This window comes from Alosa pseudoharengus, unplaced genomic scaffold (genome assembly GCF_046254945.1).
Source record: "Alosa pseudoharengus isolate Yale_2024_CS ecotype anadromous, Long Island Sound unplaced genomic scaffold, YU_APseudo_1.1 YU_APseudo_1.1_scf_2, whole genome shotgun sequence".
NCBI classification, from domain to species: Eukaryota; Metazoa; Chordata; class Actinopteri; order Clupeiformes; family Clupeidae; genus Alosa; species Alosa pseudoharengus.
Genome location: NW_027468663.1, coordinates 33,240,754 through 33,249,929, shown reverse-complemented (window position 1 = coordinate 33,249,929; position 9,176 = coordinate 33,240,754).

Genomic DNA, 9,176 nt, shown 5'->3' with positions numbered 1-9,176 from the left:
TGCACCCATATCCTTTGTTCAGACTCTGCTAAGGAATGTTTAGGGGTCAGGCCCAGATGGGTGCACTGCACATTTCATCAACTTATGCGACTTTAAATTACATCCCGTGTTAATTGCCTCCTGGATTCAAATTCTGACCTACTCCTCTCAACGTCTTATTTGATGAAAAGACTTAAAGCAGCAAAAATGAGTTAAGTCTTAAACGTACAAGCTAGATAAAATACATGGATCCCCTGCAAACACCACCACCATGCAACACTGGAAAAAAAAAAGAAGCTTTTTTTAATGTCATGGTTTGACCTACAGAGCGACACAAGTTTAGCCTGCAAACTACAGGAGTGTTTACCTGTCCTTCACATGACCATAGGCTTATCATTTCAAAACAAGTTATCTGTTAAACCTCAAAAAGTAACAAACTGTTACTTTAAAATGCACTTCTTGACATAAGAAATGGTATCCAAACTGCTTCAACCTGGTATAGTGTGGTATAAGCATTGGAGAACCTTTTGGGAGACACCTTCCCTCAGTAGTCTGATTACTGTCGTTGTTCATGTCAGCATTGACAAATTCAAGCAGCAAACAGGTCTGACAGGCACTCAGCCATCGCTTCACCTTGGGGATGGGGTAGCCTGTCACAGGCGGTCTTTGTTAACAACAACTTTGGAGGCAAATTTGCACTATGCCATTGTTTTTTCCCTTCCCTTTTTCAAAAAAACAGATTTGAAAGTGGCTTGTTGGAATGTGTTTTATGTTCTGATATACAACAAATTGTCTGTCTCTGCTCTCAGTTAGGATCACAAGGTGTTCTTTTACTCATCTTACTGAACCCCAAACTTACGGAACCCGGGAGGTGTCATTGCAAAATTTTGTGAGAGAATGTGTTCTTGTTTTACTAAATTGTGTGCTCATTTTACTAAATTGTGCACTGGTTTTACTAAATCGTGCTCTCATTTTACTAGGTTGTGTGTTTAGTAGACAATACGCTCATTTTACTACATAGTGTGCTCATTTTATTTAATTGAGTGCTTGGTTTAGTTAATAGTGCACTCATTTTAGTAAATAGTGTGCTCATTTTAAATTGTGTACTCATTTTACTAAATTAAAACGAGAACAGAATATTCTACAATGAGCGCATCTGATACATCTGATACAAAAACATCTGATATTTAAGAGCTGTTGCAATTAACCTTATACATATACACCTTTGAATCATCAAGGCATTTATTCCTTTTTAATTGCTGTTATGGTTATCATTAGACTACAGTAAAGGCCCATATCAACTATAATTATAAATCAACCTGTTTGCACAATTTGTTTAAAGATCCGGTACCGGTATTTAAAGCAAAGTATATTACGTCAACTCTACACATTTATAGTAGAATTGAGAATGTAGCAGAATTGAGCTGCCGGATTATGACTCTTAAATGACTGTAAAAGCATTGAGCATTAGGGACTGTCTGAGTTCAGCTTTACTCAGGCACGTGGATGTGTGGATTTGCACGGGTTCATGAGAGCTGTCAGCGAAAGGACCCCAAAACACTAACATGCTCCATTAAGTCCTGCATTTTATGTGTGAGTGAGCATGCGCCATGTGGGCTTAAACTCAGATAGAACAAGAAACAAGATGTCAACAACACTTAACATGTCTGCCTTACAACTGTCCAGAATAAATAAAACAACATACAAAAAACACACTCCAAAATGTCCAGCTGGCAGACACAGCCATACACACAAGCAGAGCTTTTGAATAGCACCTATAGTACTGTTCAAACGAAACAAAAGGGAAAATGAACAATTCAATGCAAGTTGTTACAGTTAATACGTGATGGCTTATTTATGCAAATTGTGGTCCTCCGAGTGGCTCAGAATGTGTGTGCATGTCAGAAATGTAGAGTACTGGGGAAGAGAGATATACTCATCTGTATGCAGGACTTCCCTGCAGTCCCATTCTCTTCAAGTCTGATGAACAGACCTGAGGGGACCCCAGTCTCTCTGTGTTTGTGGCTGATAGTGTTGTTTGTTCTGAGAATCAGAGGAGTCTGTCATGCCTTCAGGTGAGAGGAAGAAGCCTGTGGCTAACGGCATGCAAACAACATAAATACACACGCACGCACGCACACACACACACACACACACACGCACACACACACACACACACACACACACACACACACGCACGCACACACACACACACACACACACACACACACACACACACACACACACACATGCCAGATGCGCATTTAGACACATGCACACTTATACTACTTATAAGTTCAGAGTTCAGATATAATCTTTTTGGTCATTTTGTCACCATTTACACACACAAGTGCAGAAACACTGGTGTAATCTACAGTAACACATCCCAGCATGTGTACTGATTAATTCCAGGGCGATTGTTTTTGTGATGGAAGTCATATTGGGTTTATTGCGAACTCCCAGTCAGCATTACATACATAAAAAACACCTGGAGACTTCTAGGATAATCTAGACTAGAGGTGGGCAAACTGATGTCCATTATTCAGTTTAATCCAGTCCGTCAAGCATTTACAAAATAGGCCTATAATTAAGTTAAAAGACAGGTATTCATTTAGCTATTTTTAGCGTTTTTATCGTATTACCACTTAATGATACATTTGTTTCCTTTACTTTTTAAGAAATACATTTCATATATAATATAATTTAGGCCTAGGTTAGTTTATTTTTTTTGCCTCATCTACAAGACAAGAGTCGCAAAGACAACCATGGAGCGACTGGTCTTATGCTCAGACCCCAGGTACGCCATGCACTAGACCCGTTACAGTTTGCATACCAGGAGAAAGTGGGCGTGGACGATGCCATCACTTATCTTCTAAACAGGACACATTCTCAGGGGAAAACTGCTGTGAGAATCATGTTCTTTGATTTCTGAAGTGCTTTTAACACCATCCCTCCAGACAAGCTCCTGCAGATGGGTGTGGACGCTCACCTGGTAACCTGGATTACAGATTACCTGACCGAGCGACCACAGTTCATCAGACTGAAGAACTGTCTCTCTGACACTGTGATCAGCAGCACCGGAGCGCCACAGGGAACTGTGCTCTCTCCAGTCCTGTTCACCCTGTACACATCTGAATTCTGCTACAACACCGAGTCATGCCACATGCAGAAGTTTTCTGATGATACTGCAATTGTGGGGTGTATCAGGAACGGGCAGGAGGAGGAGTACAGGAGCCTGGTGGAGGACTTTGTGCAATGGTGCAAACTCAATCATCTTCAACTCAATACTTCAAAGATCAAGGAGATGGTGGTGATTTTCCGCAGGTCTAAGCCCACTCTGCTACCAGTCCCCATTGATGGGGTCAATGTGGAGGTGGTAAGCACCTACAAGTATCTGGGTCTCCACCTGGACAATAAACTGTACTGGTCAGCCAACACTGATGCACTCTACAAGAAAGGGCAGAGCAGGCTGTACTTCCTGAGGAGGCTGCGGTCCTTCAATGTGTGCAGCAAGCTCCTCAGGATGTTCTACCAGTCTGTTGTTGCCAGCGTCCTCTTCTATGCAGTGGTGGGGGGAAGCACAAAGAAGAAGGATGTGGGGCGAATTGACAGGCTGGTAAGGAAAGCTGGCTCTGTAGTGGGAGCTGAACTGGAGTGCATCACTTCAATATCTGACAAAAGGACCCTGAACAAACTGATCAACATCTTGGACAATGAGTGTCACCCACTCCACAGCACTATTGTTAAGCAGAAGAGCCTGATCAGCTGGAGACTCCGCTCACTGCCTTGCACAACAAACAGACTGAGGAAGTCATTTGTCCCCAGGGCCATTGAACTGTTCAATGCTTCACTTAAGGGAAGAGGAGAGATAGACTTCTCTGCATAGTCTGTCTGCCTCTTCACCCCCTCCATGTTTGGATACTGTCTGTCCACTAGCCACTTTTTACCACTGTCTTTCTGCCTCACTGTTTGCGTGCTATATTAGCACATTAGCACATATGCATAACCCCTCCCTCCATGCCACAGCCGAACTGTGGCCACACTTATACCTTTTCTTAAAGTAGTTATATATATAGATATATAGATATATAGACTTTATTCTTGCACTGTTGCACTGTTAGACTTACTCATTTGCACTATCACCATGACCCTCACTCACACAGAGAACCTTACCTTACCTTACTATGCACAGAGAATCACAGGCTCAGTCCCTGTCTCAGTCATTGCAAGCGCCTCTTGATTGATTAATCACCACTATGTGGATACTGTTTTTAGAATTGATTTAGATTAAGTGTTAGTTAGTATAATTTGTATTTTAGTATATTTAGTATATTCTTTATCTTCTACTGTCCTTATTGCTTAGTTGTGTTTTTATATTATATACTTTTAATTACTTTTTCTGCTGTTAGTGAATGTGTGTGTGTTGTCTGTATGCTACTGAGATCTTGAATTTCCCCTGGGGATCAATAAAGTATCTATCTATCTATCTATCTATCTATCTATCTATCTATCTATCTATCTATCTATCTATCTACCACAACAACAGTGAGGTGCCTGTGCGCAGAGAGGCTGAGTTGGTACCAGAGGTTGAGTGCCATAGCTAAAGCGATTGCTCACTCACAAAATGTTCTATCATTTCTAGGACTAAGCCTCAGCATTACATAATTACAGCATGATATCTGTTTACCAATCAGAAGAATATACAGACATTTAGCCATTCTTCCCAAAACAGAGACAAATCAACATTCAAACATGGACTTTATCTCTTTCTTAATAAGAGTAAGTCAAAATATGATGGCACTTTAATGCATCAGGAAGCAGACATATTAGTAAAGTAGAATACATCAAACAACATAAGGGTTGTAATCAAGATTGTAACCAAGGACAGGTGTCCAATCTTTCATTTACGACTACTACCCCAACTGCACTAACACTGTATGTCAGAGGTCAGACTCAATATTTAAACATTTCTTTATTCATTTAAATTATGTCAGTAATAAATCCTACATTTTAGTATCAGTACACATGGACATCCATCCATACATACATAGAGAGAATGCCTTTTCACAGTGTACAAGAACTATATAACTAGAATGCAGAACATAGCTGGATTAGGAAGCATTCTAGCAACCTCCAAGTATGTGGCATCTAAGTCTTACTGGATAAATGCGTTCAGTTTTTTTTCTTCCTCCATTTCTATTAGGGGCCTAGATGGATGGAGCCACTCTCATTCATCTTTTGAAATGTTTGGTCGGTCATCCCTGTTAATCTGGCCTCAGAGCCAATCCCGGCTGAGAGCAGGCTGACCCACTTAACAACAGTGGGATTTTCCCTAGTGGAAGCCTCTCTCTCTCTCTCTCTCTCTCTCTCTCTCTCTTTCTCTCATTACTCAGATTTAATGTCCAGACCCACTGGATCCCCCTCCAATCAGCCTCCTAATCCAACACCAAAAGTCCACGCAGGAGCTTTTATATCATTAGAAGTTTTATGGGAGATTAGGAGTGGGATTTCTGTTGGAACGTGAAGATTTTCCTTTCTTTTCTCTCTCTCTCAATCTTTCTCTATCTCTCTGTTTCTTTCTCATGCCTCAAAAGAGATGAGTGTGATAGAAACACAGACTCTTTTGTGAGAGTGGTACTCCAAGTGTAGGGGCTGGAGACGACGTTGTCTGTAGATGCCTTGTGACAACTGAGCCAAACTAGAGACTGTGATCATTTTTGTGTGTGCGTACGTGTGCTTAACCTGCTGACCTGAAACAGTTAATCTGCTGGTTGATACATGACATGATCACACACAGACACACACACATACACACACACACACACACAGACACAAACACACAAACACACACACACACATACACACGCACGCACGCACGCACACACACACACACACACACACACACACACACACACACACACACACACACACACACACACACACACACACACACACACACACACACACACACACAGACAAACACCTGTCAGTTATGCAGAGCAAACAAGCAAATCCCCATCTCCATTCTCATTCCCCCCAGCTTAGGGTCTGTGGCTCCTTTACTGTTCATTTATTTTCGATGACAGAAAGAAAGATTGAGCGATAGAGATGAAAAAGAATAGGCTGTTTGAAGTGAATGAGCCCAGTCCCTCATCAGTGCTGGTGCTTCATCATTAGAGAGGATAGACACGGCGCCTGCCTTCACACGGAGCAGATCTGCACATGCTCTTTGATTGGGAGTTGTAGATTGTTCTGCTGTGGGCTGCCACCTGCCGCCTGCGTCCACGTAATGAGAATCAAAAGCCAGTTGCTCAGTACGAGGAGACAATATGTCCGCCTGTCAAAGTGCGGCACCTTGAGAGGGATGAGTGTGGCACACGTTTAGATACGTGCGTCTGTGTCCATGTTTGATGTGTGCTAGGGCATCTAATTGATGAGATCCACTTTTGCATCTTTGACAGAGGTATATAATCCCTGTCTGGGTTTGAGCAGAGAGTGATTGAGAAAGGGAGAGGGAGAGAGAAAAAGAGAGCTGAAATGATGCCAGAACTCATTTTCACTTCCTTCTTTGGAGGGGCATCAGTCATTACATCTAGACGGGATGCCTGAGCACTCTCAGGATGGACATCTGCAAACCGCTCTGTCTGAGGCCGACATCAGCTATAGAGCAGCACGTGTGACGGAGGAGGGTTTGGATGAAGCGCGCCGCAGTCTTAACAGAACAGCTGCAGCGTGCTGGAGAGCCGGTTCCCCTGAGCATTAAGACTTGTGTGTATCTAAACGATTTTCTGTGAGAAACACACCAGGTCTTCCCACACCGAGACAATCAAACTCACCTTCGCCACGGCAATTACAGCATAATCACAGCTGCAGAGGAGTGTGATTACCCTATTAAACCTTGTTTATCCAATGAACATGCATCATTTTGCTCTGCGTTGTCTCCAGAGGAATCAGCCGACTCATTGATGTGAGCCTGGGGCAATAAAACATCAATAAAAAGCTCAGATGAAGATGAAAGCTCGAGTTTAGCATTGTTGTCATGGGAGGATAGATTACAGTGAGGTTTGTGGCACTCATACGGGACCATGTAAAGCCTTTTTGGTTGTCCATTTTGAGGATCAGTATTGTCATAGTCGTCATTATTGGTGCGACTCAGACACAAACACCACTGTGCATATGTAGCATGACATCAGTGGAAACACAGGCATCTCCACAGCACTGGTCCCTGTTCTGATTTCAGGATGTCTGCTGTTTGAGCCACACCTCCTCATTTCTGGTTTGCTCCATTACTCTGGGGTCATCTCATGGTGATAGAGCAGTGGTCCCCCTGCCACCCACTGTAACTGCCCACAACATCATGCAATCAGAAAGAAAGAAAGCACTGAGGAGGCATCTGTTTGTCAGGGTTTCTCACCATGTTTTCCCAAACCCAGTGACTTTGAAAAAGGGTTCTTGCTAGCACTGGACTGGACTAGCCCTCTCCATCCATATGGTATCAAAACATGTTATACGTAACACCTTTTACCTGAAGAAGCTGTTGGAGTCTGCTGACTTCACTTTCATTGTTACCCACACAACTTCAATCATTGAAACTACCAGTAGTTGTAAATAACAGACATGCATTCAAATTCCTTGAACAGAGATGAGCATTCTTGGCGGACATGTTTGACTGAACAGATTCATTTGAATGATTTTGTGGAAACATTCCATCTCAACGGCAACTCTCTGTCCAACTCCTAGAAGATAACTACCTCTTCAAACTGTTTGCAAACTCACGGAAAATTCAAGGCAAACAGAAAACTGTTTGCAAACTGTTTGCAAATTTAAATTGCACCTCCAGTTTCATCCAGGTTTCCATCATAAATTCAGAAGAACCTTGGGCCTGTTCTGAGAAGGTTGTTGCATGTCATTTTGGCCTGTTAGTAGGAACAATCTTTTTACATGGTTGACTTCCCTCAGCAAGTGCACTGTGGTCTCTGCTGGGAATGGGACAAATACATGTAAAATCTTGTGCGATACTGTTCCTGAGCTCACCAAGTGTAGGTCTTAGACAGTGTAATACATCTTTATTATTCACTCGTTACCTACGGTAATCATCTCCTGCAGCAGGCCGCTCCCAAGCGTCAGATTCCTGACAAGCAATAGTGTTTTCCTCCTCTTACTTGCTTCTCTGCTAAATCTGTTCACACCTCATCCTTCAGCTTTCATCCGGTCCCAGAGGGCTCTCCAGCCTTCTTTCCCATGCTCTTCTAATCTGCACCTTCCACTTTAATGCCGTCTCCCTCTTCCCCTCACCAGCCTGTACATCTCTTTTATCCTCTCACTGGGGTATCCAGGTGACAAGCTCCACCAATTCAGCCACCGATGAATTCTGAACTTCTGTCCTCACCCTGTTTTGGGCTCCAACAACAATACAATTTAGTCACATCTTGTGATGTAAAGAAATTGCTCCTTCTTCTCTGGCTTTTACACACCCATTGGATTCCGCCACGCCACCTCTCTCGTGTCTTTTTTCATCCCTGTCGGCCCCTTCCTTTTTACAGTATATTTGTTTGGGCTTTTATGCCTTTAATGCGACAGGATAGTGGAGAATGACAGAAAGTGAGTGGGAGAGAGAGTCGGGGTGAGATCTGGAAAGGACCACGGGGCGGGAATCGAGCCCGGGTCGCCGGCGTATGGTGCAGGTGCCCCAGCCAGTTGCACCACGGCCGGGGCCTGTTGGCCCCTTCCTTAACATTACACCTGAGTGCATGCAGAACAGCTTCAGTGGCACAGCATCTCTTCTCACCATGGTTAGCAGGAAGAAAGGAATTGTTCCTCCGCGCTTCTGTGTTGAACAGTCTGGTGCATCAACGGGAGAGGACTAATTCATATAGACAGACGTAATTCACCGTATCAACACAGATGTTACAGTAAATCCTTAGTTTTTTATTTTTTAAGGTGCCAACATGCAGAGGACTTACGTTTCGAGGTGCACCCACGTCTTCGTCTACGTCTTCGTTCTGGAGTTCAGGAATCAGATGGTTTCCTTTACCTTGTTGACTTGCTAGATGTACAGCCACAGTGCAGGATTCGGTATATGAGTGTGAATTTACTCATTAGACTCATATCCCGAATCCTGCAGGATCTAAGAAATACTAAAACAACCATTTTGGGCTCTCACAGTGATCAATTGTAGTCTGTGACAGGCATTTTTA